Here is a 19025-nt window from a genome sequence, read left to right on the forward strand (position 1 = left end):
GGCAGCCCCTCAGCCAATGAGGAGGCTCGAAACTGGGCAATACCCGCTCTGAGCCTCCCCATGGCTGGAGGCTTCCTTCGTCCACTGCCGGGGACTCAGGTAAGATTTTTTTTCCCCCAAGCCTTTCCTCCCTCCTCCTTCGTCCCTCCTCCCTCCCCACCCCACTTACCTTCTATCCCGCGGTCTCCGGCGTGGGATGATGGAAAACTCCAGCCGTGTGGAGACTCAGAGCGGTGCCATCCCCGCTCCAAGCTTCCACACGGCTGGAGGCTTCCATCGTCCCCCTCCGGAGACCGCGGTACGTTTATTTTTTTGTTGTTTTTTTTTTCTTCCTCCTCATCCCCTCCCTTCCGCTCTCCCGACCCCACTTACCTTCTTTTTTCTTCTGGTCTTCGAAGCGAACGCGCTAGGAACACTTCTGTTCGCAGCGCGTCCGCTCCCGATGCCCGCCATGGAAAGGGAAAATGGACTATGTTTTCCCTTTCCATGGCGGCGGCCATTTTTGTAACCATTATTTTTTTTTTCTGTTACGAATTTCGGAACAGAAAAAAATTCCTTTAGCACCCCGATCCAACAGGCCGGGGTACTAATGGCAATAAGATCCTTCGTTAAGGCCCTCGCTACGCTCGGGCATATAACTATGGCCCCGGGCATGGCGGTATTGGCCCGCCGCTTCGGGTCTTATTGCCACAGTATGTTGGTATCCAGGGATTTTACTGAGAAGTTTTTATTCAAGGCATTTTTACCCAAAAATGTTTACCAAAAAAATATCCGTTCTTTAAAACATATATATGGAGGGGTAAGGGGTTTACAACAGGTGTGGTGGGGTAAAAACATGGAGAAAACAGGGAGCTTGGAGGGGGAGCCCCCCAGAAAAACAAACATACACTGTATTTTTTCCGTAAAATTGTTTTGGTAAAAAATGCCTTCAATACAATGTTTTAGGTAAAATCACATAGAACCCAGTATGTTAGGTTATAGATCTTCTTTGCTGCACCAAATAACCACCATAGTGGTCTCGATGTGCTGAGACCTGCCTGGAAGATGGCATATTGTGCCTCCACTGGGGGTATCCAGACCATAGTCTGCAGGGAAAGGAAAAGTGAAGGGGTAAAGCAGTGAGGCAAAGATGGTTCCGATAAAACAAGCAGAGGGATTCAAAGAGACGTGGGGCAGGTTCAAAGAAGCAACATAAAAAGTTCCCAATGTATGGGAGCTCGATTCCCTTGCACACTATCAAAGGCCTATGGAAGCCAAACTTTTAAGTACAGTGCAGTTATATAAGTTAGAGCTAATACATTTACGATGCTTTTTTATCACACAACATAATAATAAGACTCTTAATACTCTTCCGTTGTCACAGATTATTGTGATTTAATGTCAAACCACCGTGTTTGTAGATAGCAATCTCTTCATCAGGGGTACACATTCTTTAAAGTTTCTGAAAATAATAGCAAAAAACTATCATGAGTATCTGCTCAGGGATGACAACAATTCACAGTGTTTGAAATTACAAGGCAATTCCACATTAGATACACCATGAGCTTGATAATTTAGATCATTAGTTCCAAGATACAACAGATGCCCGATCATTGGAATTTGACTTGTGGTCATTCAAAGACAAAACTTAGATATGTTAAATCAACATCTTTTGGAGAAATTAAAAAAAGAAGAAAGAGAAAGAAGAAAGAGGCAAATATCAGTGTATCAGCTCATATTTTGGTACAGGTGCTCCCTTGCTCTTCTAGAATCACCAAGGACAACATCTCCTCCCTCGCTCCAGCCTTTGCTGATTTCTGAAATTACTCTTTTGCCATTGGCTCTTTTCTACTATCCCTCAAGTACTCCCTTGTGCACCCTCTCCTAAAAAAGCTGTCTGCTGACCCTTCATGCCCGACTAACTATCGCCCTATCTCCTTCACCCCTTTTCTGGGCAAACTCCTGGAGAAGTTGGTTATCCCCCAACTGATCCACCGCACTAAATCTGTTGTCTGTCTCCACGTACACCACTCTGGCTTCAGAGGATCCAGAGGCACGGAAACTGCTCTCCCGAACACCTGTGATGATCTGCTCTCAAATCTTGATTTCAACTCCCCCCCCACATTCTCATCCTTCTCGATCTCGCCTCTGCCTTTAATCATGCCACCCTCATAAAGTGTCTCAGTCGCACACTCGGCATCATAGACCAGGCAGTGGCATGGCTGACCTCCTTCCTATCTAAATGTCCTTCCCAGGTGACTGGGCCCTTTCCTCTACTCCACCTCTCACTCTACCTGCGGCATCCCTCAGGGCTCTATCCTATCGCCGTGGCTGTTAAACATCTACCTTGCCCCTTTGGCCCACTTGATCTCCACCTTCTCCCCTCACTTCCAGTGCAATGCTGATGACACACAGCTCTCCTTCAAGCTTCTCTTCTCTTCCTCCCCTTCTTCCTCTCTCATACCCGACTGCTGCCTGACTGCTGTTCATGCATGGTGTGCTGCCAATGATCTCTGCCTTAATGCCAGGAAGACTGAGATCCTTCTCATTGGGACGGCTGTTCCCTCTTTACCTCCCACTCTCTGGCCGCCCTCCTTGGGTCTCCCCCTCACCTTCTTGTGAGGCAATAAACCTTGGTGTCATATTTTACTCCTCTCTCTCCTTCTCCCCTCATACCACGGCCCTTGCCAAGAAGGCTAACCTTCAACTCCACCTCCTCAGAGGCATTCTTCCTTTCCTCACCTTCCCCCAGAAGCTCAATGGCTCCAGAGCACTGGTGCTCTGTAGGCTGGACTACTGCAACAGCGTCTTCCTCAATCTGCCTCTTTCCTCTCTCCGCCCTCTCCAACTAATCCATTATAGTACTGCAAGACTTATCCTTGGCCTAAAGCCCAGGGACCACATTTTTCCAGCCCTAAAATCTCTCCACTGGCTCCTGGTGACTGCAAGGATCAAATTCAAGACCCTCTGCATCATCCACAGGGCTTTCTGGGGCCAGGGACCCCACTACGCCCAACACTCTCTCCCCAAATACCTCCTGGCTAGAGCACTGCAGTCCTGTAGCTCCAACTCTCTGCAGACCCGCTGTTTCTCCAAGCAGAGAGTGGGGGGTCGATCTCTATCTTCGGTGGGAGCCTCCCTCTGGAACGGCCTCCCTGCCTCTCGCAGTCTTGAGCCATATCTCCTTAAGTTCCATAAGCTTCTCAAGACCTTCCTCTTCTCCTCCTCCTTCCCTCTTCCCCTTCCTTGCTAATGCCCACCCTGCTGCTGCTACTGACCACCAGGTTCCTTCTGGGTCATACAGGGATCAGGCCCCCCACAGACCAGTCTGCCTCAGCACCCCCCTACTAGCACTTGCCTTCGGGCTCCCTCCCCTCACCTGACTACTGAGCCTGGTCCAGCCCCCCCCCTGCTTACCCTTATTCTGTATTCTAGCGTGCTTGCCCTCTTGGCCCGCCCCTTCGCCCCGCAGCACCTACTCAGCCCCTGGACCCCACTCCCCCCCTTCTCTCTCTAACTCCATTTGCCCTGTTCACCCCCTCCCTCCATCCCCTGCACTTCATGCTTTCTGCACTTGCATGATCCGAATGTCACAAGGCCTAGTAGGACAGTTCATTGTTTGTATCTTCCTCTGTCCCCCCTCCCTCCTCAGTCTTGTGGCACCAGGATAATCTTTGTGCTGTATAGGCGTCATACACATGTTCAATAAAATAAATACAAATACATATAACTTAAAAGGACCTCACGAGGCAAGGGGATCAGTAGAGTCCTCACCTTCATGCTATCATTCAAGTAGATGGTGGAGTGGTAGAAATATGAACAGTATGTGCGCCTTTCCAAAGGCCCCATGTGACCATTACTGTTCTGCAGGTTAAAAGAAGGGGAGTGTTTGTGGCAGCTTGGGTGCATGCAAATGAAGCTACAAGAGATCTTAACTGAAGATTGCAGAAAAAAGGAGGCCAAATTCTAAGGTGTTTGAAGGAGAAAGTACATTTTACGTGACAGCAGTTTCAGGGAGATACATAGATATTACTAAAAGTAGTGTGCAGCTGTGTGAAGGTGTTTGGGGTGTTTTCAAGTGGGGCCTTGAAATGCCCAGCATTTAGTTCCAATGAAAAGGTTGAATTTACCCCACAAAACAAATTCCAGAGTAGTAGTCCTGGGACTGCCAGGCCTAGTGGCCAAGTCAAGAACAGACAATGTGAAAGGCAAATGTGGATGAGGGCAAACAGGGTACGCTCAAGGACAGGGCCAGATGGTTGTCCTTCTGCATGAAGTGTCAGTCCAGCACATTTATGTTCTAGTTATCTTATGTTACTTGTTATGGCCTCACAGCGATGTAGAGGGGTGACATTTGGCAGACCATAGTCTGAACATACATGAAATAAAAAAGCATTACATTGCATGCAAATGATATATTTTTTTAAAACTGCTTACTTTGTGAGAGATGATTGGAGGAAGTAGTAGCATTGTAGCATCCACGGTGCATATAGGGCATGGCGTGGCATGTAGAGTTGTGGTGGTGGTGGTTAGGGTTGTTGCTAGGTTTGTAAAAGATCCGGGGCTACGCTAATGTCGGGACTGTCTGGACTCAGGGCTAGCTAGTCTTTTGGTTATAACCTCATAGCTCCTATCTGGGGCTACAACCAAATGACCTGGGCCTATAGACCCCTAAGCCCCCCCTAGCAACTCCTCTGGTGTTGGCTATGGAAGGATGGACGGAATTTATGGTGGAACTCTGCAGTATTCTATACGGTGCAGCTCTGATGGTCGATTGGAAACACACAACAGAAATATGAATCCAAGAGCATTGCAATTAGATCACATACACAAAATATGACTTGCAATCGCATGCAACACATACATTTGTTGGAATGGGGGAGGATAAATACAACAATAAATTGTCGGAAAAGGTGACGATAACATAGAAGGCAAGTACTGTTGCCAGACATACATTGATCTCCAGATTCATCTGAAGTGCGGGCATCCGGGCCCCTGCTGGTGCTTACCGTGTGCAGGAGGAAACTGGTGCCTATTTTAATCAGTGGTCGAAGTGTATGAAAAGAAGAAGTGGAATTATGTTCTCTGCTGGCCTTCCACTGCTCCCACATACCCCCACATACCCCATCGCCATACCTCCTCCCACACGCAATATAAACACCCAAACAAATGCGCCTGCAGTTTAAGGGAACTTAAAGTGCAGTGCACTGAAGTGCAAGTTTCAACTGCTTCCTACACTTTTATTTTAAAACGAAACCAGTTTATAAAGAGTAAAATGTAATTAAAAAAGTAGAGGTGCGCCACTCCCAACCGCTCCCGCCGACCACTGATTTTATTCATTATTCGATGGAGCAGTGACTCCATTTGAAGATGGCTGCCACTGCATGTCTCCTACCACCGAGACCTGCCTCATCGTGCAGGCTGCGGTGCTCTGACACCCAAGCCGCATCTATGCCTGATGACTGTCCCTTGGATTGGAGAATCGATTCAGAAATTGACTTCCTGCTTCCTAGCCGGCAGGCTAGGCCAGCGTCCCCCTGCTAAGGCTCCCATTTAAGGCCCACTGCTTGTCTAGCCCTGTCCGTGGCTTTCGGTGCCTCTGCGTTTTACTCTCTTCCCCCCTACCCTGATGGGCCCTCTGAAACCCGCTTCATCCTCAGTATGCCTCCTGATGTGCCGACTTACTGCTGTGACACACTACGCATAAGGCAAGGAAGGCTTGTGAAGTACACCCCATGTTTTGCCATTGTATTGCCCCTGATTTATTGTGGGGAGGCTTGCCAGTGTATGAACCCATCGTATTGTTCCAGTTTGGCTTTTGCTTTCCTACCTCCTGCAGTCTCCTGACCCTGACTATTTCCAACACAGCCTTCTGCTGCTTCGCTTCACATGTGCTCACAGCTTTCCCTTTCTGATTACACACTTAGCCCTCCTTTATCTTACTCTAACACCTCACCTTCCTTGCTGGTACTACTATCTGCTTGCATGATCTAGCCCCTCACTCCATGAGTCAGGCTTGCCCGCTTTTAATGTCTGCATTCTGATTCCTTAATGCAGCTTACCTACTTGTTCCTGCACTTTTATTTGTTCTGCATGTATTGTACCTCTTACCTTCCTGCTATCCCCTTCATCCCCCACTCTCCCTTTTTTGTTTTAGCACTTGCACGTTCTAAATCGTCTCACAACCTAGTCAGAATGTTTTTGTTTGTCTCCTTTCCTTCTCCCCCCTTTCTTGCACTCCCCCTCCACCCTCTCTCTCCTGTTCTCACGCCTTAGCGCTTGCACGTTCCGAATGTTTCAAGACCTTTTAGGAACTGTTTGTTTTTGTGTTATGCCTTTTCCACACATCCCTTGTCTTGTTGCACCTTGAAACATATTTGCTGTATAGTACGCATTACAAATAACCAATACATAAACAAATACAAATAAATAAATAAACATTTGAGGTTTGGGAATTTTAGGAACCAGAAGACAGGCAACTGTTTAAAAGGGGGTAGGTTCACAAGGTTGTCACATGGAGGCAAGGAAGTGAGACAAAAGACTGTCAGCAGCTTAAAGGTAACACGTGAGGAATAGTCAGTGGATTATAACTGGTGGACATCTAGCTTGTGGTGATGTTGGTCTGCGCCATTGTCAGTGAATCGTCCTAGGGATTACAGGAGGAGGATGGCTGCCATCATGCAGGGTCTATCCTATCTCCTGACTCTGTCTCCTTGCTTACTCCAAGGACCAATGTGAAATCTCCTTCCAATGGGAAAATCTCCTTCCTGCTTGGAGGATAGCTCAGGGGCAACATGTTTCTCTTGGAAGCAAGACAACGCAGACCAACACAGGTTTGAATCCCAGTCCAATGCTTAGAGACTGGTCCCTGGCGTTAAGCGCATTATAGGAGATTATTTAATTAATAAAAGTAATCAGGTTTAATCAAGCTGAGGCAGCAATCCAGTTGCATTCACTTCAAGTCTTAGGCAGGTTTCCTCAATACTATTGTAAAAGTGAGTGTTACAGTTGGATTTGTAGTGGTATGGAGTGAGTGTTGGTACCTTAACTTTGACTACGACTTCCGCGGTCCCTCACTGTTGAATACAATGTATGCTAGGAGTTGTTGTATAAAATATCTCCAGAGCCAAAAGTTGCAGATCCTTGATATGACCAATCATATACATCCAAGCAGTTAGGCGGCAGGAACAGGCAGCAACATACAGCGATTAAAGGCACAAATACAATGACACTATATGAAACAGTGCTCCTGCACTAAGGATTAAGTAGACCTGGGCCTTCAAAATGACCAAGAAAGGAGACACAAAGAAGAAATAAAATGATGCAGAGAGAAAAAAATGTCAAGTTGCAAGCTACTAGCCAGGCATAAAGTCACTTGCACCCCTCATTTATCCACATACACACAGCACACAATTTCTTACATGTGAAGAGTCAATTTTCAGTTGTCAAAGGCTACTGGCGAGTACAAATATAAGTACAGAGTGAGAGAGTAGATCAAATAGATTGGACAAGATGGATACATAGAAGGCTAACGAATACCGACACATATATATCTATATGTCTATAAACACCAGTGTTCTTCAAACTGTGGAACGCGCCATGTCGGAGGGAGGGGTGCAGATCCTACAGCTTGAAGAAAAATGAAAAGCTGATAATGAGTGGCTCACTGAGTGGTTAGCAGTGGAGAGTTTGGTGAGCCAAGTATTTTCACAGTTGCTATTACTTGGAGGTGGACTTTTGAGTAGGAGCTCTGCATCACAGCTATATCATCCTCATTCTTGCGCGGAGCGCCACGCGGAGTGGCTCAATGAATGGCCAGCAGTGGAGAGTTTGGTGAGCCGAGTATTTTCACAGTTGCTATTACTGGGAGGCAGACTTTTGAGCAGGAGCTCTCCATCAGAGCTGTATCATCCTCATTCTCGTGCAGAGTGGCTCACTGAGTGGTCAGCCGAGTATTTTCACAGTTGCTATTACTTGGAGGCAGAGTTTTGAGCAGGCGCTCTGCATCACAGCTGTATCTTCTTCATTCTCGGGCAGAACACAGCACAGAGAGGGTCACTGATGTGGGAAGCCGAACTGTTTGACCTATCTTATATGCAAGATAACTACACATTACAACTGTGAACTATTCGAAAATTGTATTACATATCTATCAGGGCGTTTACTGCAAATAGTGTTTTACCTTAAAATAACGATCACGGATAACATCACATATAAAAAGAAAACCACCAAGCTCCCACTTCCCATGCATACACCCTCTGTAGTCGCGTGAAAAGTCACGCTGCTACTATGCGTAGACAGAAAGCCTGGCTGCCGGTGAATGTGGTACCTATTCCCATGAACAAGTCTCGAGTGTGAGTCGACACTGCTGGGATTAATATGGTTAAAGAATGTAGTAACAGTATTGATGACTGGAAGTATAAACTTGGGGTGCATACCCTATGAAGAATGCCTCCGCAGGGGCATTGGAAATAGTAACAAAGCTGTGGGCTTAGGCTGGGATAGCCTGCAGTGAGGGTTGAGCACCCTTTATCTAGCAGTTATGCTAGGTTAATTTCTAATGTAAAATAGATAGGCCCATCTTAAAATGTGTTGCATTCTTGAAGAAAAACACCAAACGATTGTAGAGGCAAAAAACACTCTCTATTGTCAACAAACAAAATATGACCACTTTGCATTGGCCTATGCCAGTGTGCTAAGAAGCCTATGCATTTCAGACAACATGTCCTTCATCAGGGCCAATATCTACATGTCTAATAAAGATTGCCCATGCTTACAGCTCAGGAAGTCTTCATTCTATTAAAGACAAGGAGGCAAGCATTATGCTTTACTTTCTTTAATACTGCCATATCAGCATTCCAACCACATTTTTCAAAACCCGTAACACGTGTGCTCTTTTTCCATCTTTAAAGAAAAAAATATCAAATCTGAGAGGTTTTAAAAAGTTCAATAGTTAAAGTTCAATCCAGAACTATACCCCCCATGATCCTCTGGGGCTTGGTAGTGCTGACCTCTCCTCCTCCACCTATCCGGGACCAGGCCCTAGTATAGGAACCCTCCATATTACGTATCTTCCTCTTTCTTTTGTCTTCCAACTGTGACATAAACTTTAAACTGTCCTCTGTCTGATACAACGTGACGAAGGACGAACTGGAACTGTATGCCGAACTGTAATTGGTTAGGTCCCCCGAACCACTCGAGCGAACTTCCTCAGTCTATCGATCTTTTCTCGCATTCAAGTCGCCTTCTGATCGTCTCCTACAATAGATGGAGAATAAATCATGAGGGCGGGAAAACACTATCTGAACATTCAATAATACTATACATAGGTTCAGATTGTCACATTTATCAGGTGGGATATGATGCTCACCTCCTTGTCTTTAATAGAATGAAGACTTCCTGAGCTGTAAGCATGGGCAATCTTTATTCTATGACAAGACAGAAGGCTTGCATTATGCTTGTTCAAAGCTCACCACCACTGCATTCGTTATATCAGATACAGGCTTGAAATAAAAAGTCTTAAAGGTTGACTCAGAAGACCAATCTGCTGATTTCATTATATCTTGAAGTGATAGCCCAGCAGTAAAGGCTTTAGACGCCATAGCACCCCTTGCTGAATGCGCGCCAAATACGGACAGGTCTATCCCTGCCCACTGCATCACTTTGCGCACCCATCTAGCGATCGTTGCCGCTGCTAATGCATGGTAAGGTTTCCTGCGCGCTATAAGCAATCGGGTCACCCCTCATGGTCTAAACTGTGCAGTGACGCTTTCGTAATCTTTAGTACATTGAGCGACGCATAATTTCCTATTCTCTGTAAAATAAGGATATGAAATGACTCGAGAACCTGTTTTAGCTCGCTTCGCTATGTTAAATGCTACTCCTTATGGATAAAAGATCTTCCTATTGATCTCCAACACCATAACATCTGTTACTCTTCGGCATGCTGCAAGGCACAATAGCATCGCCAGCTTGCCTGATAACTGTGATCGCGAAAGGTTTGTGTTCGCTGGCCAGTTAAGGAAAAGTTCAAAAACTACTCTAACATCCCATAACACCGCGTACTTTGACTGTGGAGGCTTTCTCATTTGTATGCCTCTCAGCAGTCGCAGGACAGCGGGGTGTTCCCCTACTTCGATCCCTTCAACTTTATCGTGACCTGCTGAGATCGCCGATCTGTACACTCCTATTGTTCTAAACGCACTTCCTTCCTGGAATTTAGCTGCTAGGAAGTTAAGAACTTGCACTACAGGGCCTGAAAGCCACTGCTTGTAGCACCCATGCATCACGCAACAAAGCTCGCCATCCGCTGAAAAATTGGAGAGTTCTCCCTCCTATTCTCATGCCTGATGTACTCACCGGCGGCGGCACTGGGTTGACGATAAGATCCTCTCCCTCTACAACCTCTCGGAAATCTGGCTCTGGACGGGAATAAGGTATCCTGTTGCTTCCCTTCCCAGTATTGGGCACTTTGTCCTTGGGGCCTGCGATGATAGTTGTATCGACCGGACGCTTGACCCCTGTGTCATCCGGTCCCGGAAAAAACACGTCCTGTAAAGAGCTTCTTTATTGAGCTCTGGGCTCTTTCTAATGCTGAGTACGTGCCCACAAATTGTGACATCTGTTTTGCGAAAGCTTCGCCAAGCAAAAGACCTTTAGCGTTCTCACCTGCCTCGTAAGAGGCTAGGTCACTCAATTTCCCATCTATTTTCAACAGGACTCCTCTCCTCCTCTCTGCAGAGAGTGCGCAGTTGCCCAAAAGACACACTGCCCTCTGGGCCCAATTACCAAGAGCAAGGGAATCTACCGGGGTTCCGGTGTCTTTTGCTTTTTCTGCCAGGTCCATTATTTTTCGCTAAAGGACCTGCTATGTCCAAAAGCTTATCCTGGCATCCTCTCCAAGCGCGGTCAACTCCCTTTCTAATGTCTCTTGCTAACTTTGTCACAAAAGTGACCATCTTGGGATCTAAATCTGGAGTGTCTGCAAGCTTTCCTGGCAACTCCGGCATAGGACACTCCGACCTCATGCCTGATCGTATCTCTCTATACAGCGGCTTCCATATATGCTGGAACATGTATGCCGCTACTGTGGGAGATGGTACCTATTCAGAAGACTTTGGGTGCATGTTGGCCTCTGGGTCAAACATATCTATGATGTTATCCACTTCTTGAGGGCCGACGTTCTCCTTGAAGTTCCTAGAGGTATCAATGTCTCTGTCTCCGTCATCATCGGGAGATTAGCCCTCATCATGATCCACTGAATTATCCACCCCTGGGGCAGGGGGTCTGTCCTGGCATTCTTTCTTTTTGTCCAAGAAGGCTCTCTTTAGCCTGGCGACAGGGTCGCTTATGCCTTGGGGAGCAGTATCCTCCCTTCCGCCTGTGCTCGGGGGGGGTCAAAGAGTGTTTGCTCTTCCGAGCTACATTACGCCCCTTAGGTTCAACCCCTTCTGGGGGGTGTCTGGCTGACAGCCCTTCATCAGGGTTTTCTGCCTGTCTTTTCCTGGCAGCAAGCTGCTCCTGTTGCTTTGCCATAATTGCCTCCAAAATGTCTAGCCTTTGTGTAATGGGCTTAACCCCTAGAGAGACTGCTTGTGTCAGCGAGTCTTAAGGTCATAAACACACAATTACAACCTCAAAAATCCATATAAAGTGACATGTACTTATCTTAAAATGGCAGCAAAAAGAAAGGGGAAGATACCTAATATGGAGGGTTATACTAGAGCCTGGTTCCGGATAGGTGAGGAGGAGAGGTCAGGACTACCAAGCCCCAGAGGATCATGGGGGACGCAGTTCTGGATTTAACTTTGACTACTGAACTTTTTAAAACCTCTCAGATTTGGTATTTTTTTCTTTAAAGATGGAAAAAAAGAGCACACATTTTACCGTTTTGAAAAATGTGGTTTAAATGCTGATCTGGCAGTATTAAAGAAAGTAAAGCATAATGCGAGCCTCCAGTTTTGTCATAAAATCAAGGGGACCACAGGGGCAGCAACGTATGTCACATTGTGATACAGAACAAATGTTACCATCATGAAAATCAATTACATAAAAAGAGACCAAGCGTACATTCATGCAGGGTTACTGAAACAACAATGCCAGCGTGCAAAGCATCGTAAGTCATGTGATGTGCCGCATCATATAGTATGCACAAACCCATGTCATGTAGCACACAGGTACCATTGTCATGCTGGGTCAAAATATCTGCGGCGGTGCCCCCATACCGGGCCATAAGCAAGATAATGCCAAAGTACATCTGTATAATAATGCATTATTTTAGAAAACCAAGTATGGAGAGTGACACTATTACATATTTACCCCATAGTGAGAACATTAGAAGGAACAAACAGCGTATTCGTACAACATTCAATAATGATACAAATGCGAAAGAAGGGAAACAAGATGAAAAGAGAGCATTGAGTCAGCGCTTTCTGTCTCCAACAAATGACTAATGTTGAATGTGTTTCCAGCTGCTTTGTGTGCCCTAATGTCTCACCTGGTGTGGTTGGTGTAAACGTAGTGATTGGGCCTCGTAGAAAAGATGCAGAAGTTTGACTTTGGGAAATCTTCTGTGAAGCGGGGAGCCTGCTCCACTAAAATAGCTTTTTAAACCCTAACTCCCACTTTGGCTCTGTCCGTCCTGGCACCTCAGCAACACTTCCATCACTCCATCCATTCCCTTTCCCCTGCCACCACAGTTGCAATCCCTCTCTGCTTCAACCGAACCCTCCTTGCCTAAAGTCTGATTATGATGCCACTTCATGGGTGTACCATCACCGCCCTTTGCTAACGCTTTGAATTGACCTTTGATGCACATTGGCTCAGCCATCCTGATCCTTGTCGTTCTCATGCTGGACCTTTTGGATCATCACATAATCACAATGACTTTGAAGCATACTGTGCCCATCAACGACTTTGCTTCATGGCACGCTCCTGCCGGACTCTTGCATCATGTGTCTAATCTTTTTACTCTTGTATCATGGCGGAGTGCATTCCATCTGTTGATTGCTCCTTAACACAGAATGTGTCCTGCTTTGCTTACTCAATGTCTCTCATTCTTTCTGCCTTTTCCTTACTTGCCTTCTCTCCTCTCCCCTCTTCCCTCTTCATAAACTATGCACTTGCACTATCAGAAATGTTGTCAAGCCTAGTATGATAGTCACTGTTTTATTCCTCTCCTTGCTCCACACCTCCCTCCTTTCCCTTTCAGACCTAGTATGATAGTAATTGCATGTTCTCATTGCCCCCCCGCCTCCCTCAATCATTGTCAATGCTCTTGCACTATCAGAAATGTCGTCAGGCCTAGTACGATAGTTTGTTACTCATTCTTAATGTCTCAAGGCCTTGTAAAAATGTTATTGTATTTTTCAGTGCCCCCTCCCCTGCCTTGAAGTGCTTTGAAACCAAGAACCACTTGGACAGCCACTAATAGAAAATGAGGCAGAATTAGCCATGACTGAAGTAGAAAACACCATGGGCCTCATTACGACCCTTCCGGCCCCGTAATGAAGGGTGCCGGTACGGGACCGGCACCCTTCATTACGGGAGCGCCGATTACGAGGTTCCCTTTGCGAGACCCGGAACAGACGTCTGGTAAAACCAGACGTACTTTCCGGGCCCTGCAAGGGGAAGAGGGAGGTAATAACGGGCCATTTGTAATGTGCCCGTTATTACCTCCCTCCCCATTCCTATTGAGCCCTTTGGGGGATCAAATGGGAAGGGGGAATGGTTCCTTCAAGGAGGAATTACCGGGTCCTCCAATGTTGGAATGACCCGGTTATTCCTCATTGAAGGAACCCGGTAATGGAGCCCGGTTTGGAGGCAACCATGGTGCTAATAGCACCATGGCTGCCTCCAAACTCGTAATGAGGCCCATTGTGTATAGGCGCTATACAAATAAACAATCAATATCAACAATGTCAACGATGGCACTGCAAAGAAATCCAAAAAGTTACCAAATGTCAACGTGCTGTAAAAAAGTAATATGGACATGCTGCTATCACTTCAGGGTCTAAAACTAGGCAATTCTTCTGCAAAGATGCATACAGTCCGCACAATGCTTACCTCCCGCTGCTGCTTCAAGAACCTGCTCTTGGAAAGGTCAGACTAGAATGACAGGATCATCCTCCTTACTTACATATAGGAGATCCGAAGGTCACGTGTGTACCCACGTCATTCACCAGTGTTCTGGCAAACTGCCTGAAGGCCGCCAGCGTGCGTATGTAGTGAGACAAAGGTAATCACTGCTGCTGCCTCACGAACGTATGATGCATTAATGATAATTATGCTGATGTGTACAACATGGATAGGTTCCGGAGTAAATCGCCAGATTAAGTGCAACACTGGAGTTTACAGAACTGTAAATGCATTGCAAGTAGATTTCTGTGTGTACATGCTATTGGATTGAAAGGTTAAAATCACGGAGGGTAGACAGCCCACGCAGTGGTGATCATTGGAGTAGCACTCCCAGTGTACTATATCACAGTGTTTGAGTGCTCAAGCGCAATAACATGCACTGAGGATGCTGGCACGGGTTCATAGCGCTGGTGCTGAACATATGATGATATAAATGACCAATCAGAATGTAATACTCCATGTGGAATACAACAAAACAAAACAAATCTAGCTGTGTGTGACGGGGCAGCACTGCGGCTCACATGGGCCTGAAGTGTAATCATTGTGATGCAGAACACTGCTTGTCAGTATATGTCTATTGAGAGAGCTCTAAAAGAAATACTGCAGAATGTAGCAGCTGAGTGTCACATGGTGCACCGGCTTATATGCATAGCGGGTCCTAAGGACCTTTACATGGTTGTGTTACAGATATCATAAAAACAATGCAAATTCAGTTCCTCATTCATGCCGCTTGGTCTCGGATTCCAGCCGGTGCACCCAAAATGCTTCTCACTGTGCTCTTCTTCTTGAGATGTCTCCTCAATGTCTTTTGGTGTCTAGGACCTCTAGAATCTGGAGCTTCATCTGTGCAATGGTGTGTCCATGTTTGTGAAAATGTCTTGCCACAGATGAGTTTGTGTTGTTGGTGCTCATTCCCCCTTACTCTAGCACATCTTTTGGTTTCCCCCACATAGTAATTCCCACATGGACATCTAATACAATAGATGACATTTTCTGAGGTCTCTGAGTTTGAAAGACTGTCAGGCCTTTGGTCACATTATTGCAATTGGCACAGTTGAGGCATGAGTAGGTGCCCTGTCTTCCTGTTCTAATTCTGGCTGGTGGAGGGTCTTTGGTGCTGAAAAGCATGTCCCTTAGGTTCGCACTTCTTTGGTAGGCAAAGACAGGTGGGTTGGGAAATAAATGGCGTGTTCTTTCGTAACTTCTAAGAATGCCCCAGTGTTTCGTGATGCTCTTTTTCACTCTCTGGCTTTGCAGGGAGAATTTGGCGACAAATACTAAAGGGATCCTGGGGGCGGGGGGCACTTTCTTGGGCCTAGATTGCAAAAGTGTATTGCTGGGTTGGTTGGTGGCTTTAGAACTGACAGTTATGAGGTCTTGGGCAGGGTATCCTCTCTTTTGGAATGTGTGCTTCAGCTGGCCAAACTCCCTTCTGCATTCTTCAGGATAGCTTACAATCCTTTTAATCCTCAATAATTATCCATATGGACAGTTCCTAAGCATGTTGGGGAATGGAAACTCATACGGCGAAGTAAGTTGTTCCTGTCTGTGGCTTTGGTGTAAAGAGCAGTGGAAATCTTGGTGGCTTAGACTCTGACTGTCACGTCAAGGAAGTGAGCATTAGGTGTGCCTATGTTGGCGGGGAATTGGATACGAGAATCTATCCTATTGATGGAGATGAGAAAGTCATTAAGGGTATCTGGTGGGCCATGCCAAATGGCAAAAATATCATCGATGTACCTAACCCACCTCACAAGATAACTCCACCAGACTGGGTGGTGTAGTATGTGTAGGGACTCGAACCTGTGCATGAAGCAGTTCGCATATGAGGGGGACATGGTAGCACCCATGATGGTCTCGGAGGTCTGTAGGTAGTGTTGATATTTGTTTTTATAATACGAGTTCTGAAAGATGATTTCAAGGAGGATCATAATTCATTCTTTGGCTGCACCAATATTACCGGTCTTTAACACGAACCATTCAACAGCCTCCTGTCCAAGGTCATGGGGAATGCTTGTGTAGAGGCTGGTTACATCTACTGTGAAGAGTATCACCTTCTGTTAGTGTGCTGATTTCAAGTATTTGGAGGAAATGGGTGGTGTCTTTAACATAAGTGGATGTACTTTGGATTAGTGGTTGAAGGAAATGGTTGATGTATGTGTCAAGTGGTAGCAGCTGGCTGCCATTCACTGCTACAATGGGTCTGCCTGGGGGCTTCTCCAATCTCTTGTGTATCTAGTGAAGTAGGTAAAAGATAGGAGCAGGGGGGTGTATGGCAGATAGAAAGGTTTTGGTCTTGTGAGAAATCCATTCTAGTTCTTCAGCTTTGAGCAGTTTGGTTTCTATGTTGGCTTTGATGTCAGCAGTGGTATCGTTGACCACTGGTGCATACACACTCCAGTCTTGAAGTTGCCTCATGCATTCAGCATGATAGTCTGTGATGTCGAGAATAACTAGTGCTCCACCGTTGTCTGCCGGGCGTATGGAAATACTGCGATCAGTATACAGTGATATAATCTGAGAAATTTACCCTCTGCTGAGGTTAGAGTGCTTAGGTTACCCGAACTTAAGCTGCTTGAGATTAGTAATGACCATGTTATGAAAGATTTCAATGGATGAAACTGTAATTGGAGGTACAAAGGTGCTTTTTGGGTTTGAATTCAGTGTAAGGGTCTTCTTCTGATTCTGGTCCAACTGTGTCATTCTCCTTCAAAGGCAGTTTAGCAAAAAAAGTATTCAGTTTTTACTTCCGTGTAAACTTAAAGAGAGCCACTTTCATGTTGAAAAGATTGGAACTGAAAGGAGGCACATATTTCAGCCCTTTCTGCAGAGTGTGTGTTTCGTACGTACTTAATCGTCAGTGGGACAGGTTGACAACTAGGTTCTCGGAGTCTGGAATCTGATCTGCACCCCTCGCCTTCTTCCCCCTCTTCCCACTCCTCGTTCTCTTCCTCTTGCGCCCTGCTCTAAGAATAGGTATTTTTTTGTGTCTGATCTTTCTCCTGTATTGAAGGCGGTGATCTCTGAGGTTCTGGCTACTGGGGCTGTTGAAGTGGCAGTAGTTGTCTGTGCGTGGTCTGTCTCTGTGCTGCTCAGATCTGATGAGTAGTAATACCCTGTTCTCATTGGTTGCTTTTGTTACTTGTTAGCCCATGTATATACTTCATTGTTAAGGTAATTGTAGTTGTCTCTTTTGAACTTTAATTTCTTTGATTTCAGTTCGGTCCTGTATGATCCTAGTTTGTAATTGATCTCATTGAGAGTTTCAGTAAAGGACTCTGAGCTGGTGAGTGCTGTAATTTCAGTTGCAAGTTCCTCAGTCTCTAATGTGAGTTGGTTAATATTGCTTACTAATTCTTGTGTCATGAGTAAGATCGGGTCCAGTGAGCATTTGTTGAGAATCTGTCCCATTTGAGTGAAAAATCCTTATTCTCTTTGCAGAGAGTAGGTCTATGTGGAATACGCAATCCTCGGGGAATGCGTTGCGCCCGGTACTACCTGCCTAGTGGGACACGATGTAACCTGCAGTTTATAACTTTCCTAATGACGTATTCCAACTAATTGATTTTCTGTTGTGGGTTGCCTCCTTTGTTGGTAAGTCTGGTGTCCTTGATAAGGTCTAAGATGGTACTGGCTTCTTCGGCTGAAAAACTGAGTGTAGTGGCTCTATTGTTGTTGAGATGTTTAAGGTCTTCGAACAGCATATTGTGCGTGCCTCCACTCTAGGAATTGTGTGGAGAACAGAAGTACAAGTCTCGAGTGTGCTTGGGCACTGCTGGGTTTAATGTGGTTAAAGAATCTAGTAAGAGTGTTGATGATTGGAAGTATAAACTTGGGGTGCATACCCTTTGAAGAATGCCTCCGTATGGGCATTGAAAATGGTAACAAAGCTGTGGGCCTCGGCTGGAATAGCCTGCAGTGACGGTTGCGCATCCTTTATCTAGCAGTTACGCTAGATACATTTTCTAATGAAAAATAGATATGCCTTTCTTAAAGTTTGTTGCATTCTTGAAGAAAACACCAAACGATTGTAGAGGCAAAAAACACTCTGCATTGTCAACAAACAAAATATGACCACTTTGTGGTGGTCTATGTCAGTGTGCTAAGGAGCCTATGCATTTCCGACAACGTGTCCTTCATCAGGGCCAATAGCTACTTATCTAATCGAGGAGACCACAGGGGACATAACATGTGTCACATTGTAATACAGAACAAATGTTACCATCATGAAAATCAATTACTTAAAAAGAGACCAAGAATACATTCATGCAGGGTTAGTGAAACAACAATGCCCATGTGCAAAGCATTGTAAGTCATGTGATGTGCTGCATTATATATTAGACACAAATCTGTGTCATGTAGCACATAGGTACCATTTCCATGAGAGGTAAAAATCTCTGCAGTGATGTCCCCATACCGGGTCATAATCAAGATAATGCCAATGTCATGTGTATAAAATGCATTATTATTTTAGAAATACAAGTATGGAGAGTCACACATATTACATATTTACCCCATAGTGAGAACATTAGAATTAACAAATCGCATATTGGTATAAAATTCAATAATGATACAAATGCAAAAGAGGGGAAACAAGAAGAAAAGAGAGCAATGAGTCAGCGCTTTCTGTCTCCAACAAATGGCAAATGGACATTGAACGCCCACAAATGCATGGAACGAGACGTATTCATGGACCTGACCGCAAAACCTCTTGTCGGGGAAATGGCCATGCAAAGCCTTCATTCTATCCGCCACCCGAAGGCTGGCGTACAGACACTTGTGCATAGGATTCACCAGACAGATGTGAGATTGCATGTTGGATTTAGGGGTGTGTGTACTCAGTGGGGGTTCCAATCTAACTTAGGGGTGCACGTATGCAGTGTAGCTGGGTGCAGGAACGGTTTACGGGG

The sequence above is a fragment of the Ambystoma mexicanum genome, chromosome 8, assembly GCF_040938575.1.
Source record: "Ambystoma mexicanum isolate Mex_15411 chromosome 8, UKY_AmexF1_1, whole genome shotgun sequence".
Taxonomy (NCBI): Eukaryota; Metazoa; Chordata; class Amphibia; order Caudata; family Ambystomatidae; genus Ambystoma; species Ambystoma mexicanum.